Here is a 1,284-nt window from a genome sequence, read left to right as displayed (position 1 = left end):
TCAATTAGCATAATCATTGAGCTTGCATGTGGAACCCATATCCCTAGTATTTAGTATATTGAATTTCTCGATTCATCTAGATTTCTCGATACCTTAGTTACCAACCGCATCTTCCGCGAACTTCGAAGTAGCTTGACTTAGGCTATAGCTTTCACCTATTCATTCCCTTGGGTTCGACCCTTGACTTACCATATACTCGTATTAGGTTGGTCGAGTGTTTATAGATTTTCTTTGACTCTAGGAAAGGGTAGAGGACGACCTACATTTTCCTCGTGTCAAAAATGGCGCTGTTGCCGGGGAATGATATTGGTGCTTTGTTATAGTTGTTGAGTCTATTTAACCATAAATTGAAAATACAAAAAGATTTTCTTTAAGGCTACATTTGTAGCCGTGCTACTAACCATTTCTTTTGAGATTTTATGCATAGAGCACGTGATCATTCATTAGTGCCATTTGATCCGAAAATTGAGAGAACTATTGCAAGGTTGAGGAGTGCTAGACGATCTTTGAGCCCTAGCATTTCAAGTGAAGAAGAGCCACAACAAGAAGAACAAGCAAGAATGGGAGAAAATTCGAGAGTGGCATTGAAAGAATTAGGGATTCCCGGGGCATATAGATTTGAGAGTGGGATTGCTCCACCTACAATACCGGCAAATGATTTTGAAATAAGACCGGCAATGATCGCTTTGATAGAGAGGCGACAATTTAGTGGGGCGAAGCATGAAAGCCCACTAAACCATCTCAAGGAGTTCGAGAAGTATTGCAATACTATCAAGGTGAACGGAATTTCCCAAGAATTCATCCGCCTCAAGATCTTTCTCTTTTCTCTCATAGGTCGTGCTTTGGAATGGCTAGACAAGGAGGTAAAGCCGAATTCTCTAAGGACATGGGACGAGGTCACCAAGGAATTTCTATCCCGTTTCTATCCTCAAAATAAAACGAAGAAAGCTAGAGCTTTGATTCAAGGTTTCAAGCAAAAGCCAAATGAGAGCCTCTATGAAGCATGGGAGAGATACAAGGAGTATCAAAGAGAATGTCCTCATCACAGAATTCCAACTTATCAAATCATTCAAATTTTCTATGGAGGTCTTAGCCCTCAAGGAAAATCATGTTTAGATGGAGGAGCCGGAGGTCCTATCATGAACAAAACGGAAGAGGAAGTGGTGGACATAATTGAGGACGTAGTGAAGTATTATAGAGATTGGCAAGATGGAGAAAGAGAGTCAACTAGCAAGAGTAGCTCTTCGGTGTACTCGGTTGATCATCTAAATGCAATCAAATATC

At 40.7% G+C, this 1,284-nt stretch overlaps 1 non-coding gene across 1 annotated transcript; it reads right to left on the bottom strand.

Moving 5' to 3' along the window:
• Positions 1-945: 945 nt before the first annotated feature.
• Positions 946-1,051, bottom strand: LOC145577246 (small nucleolar RNA R71). The gene has a single exon (XR_014098708.1). It is a non-coding gene; the product is annotated as a small nucleolar RNA R71 (small nucleolar RNA).
• Between the last annotated feature and the right edge of the window lie 233 nt (positions 1,052-1,284).

This window comes from Chenopodium album, chromosome 13, assembly GCF_948465745.1.
Source record: "Chenopodium album chromosome 13, dcCheAlbu1.1, whole genome shotgun sequence".
NCBI classification, from domain to species: Eukaryota; Viridiplantae; Streptophyta; class Magnoliopsida; order Caryophyllales; family Amaranthaceae; genus Chenopodium; species Chenopodium album.
Note: the sequence above shows the minus strand (reverse complement) of the source record. Positions and strands in the feature narration are given on the sequence as shown.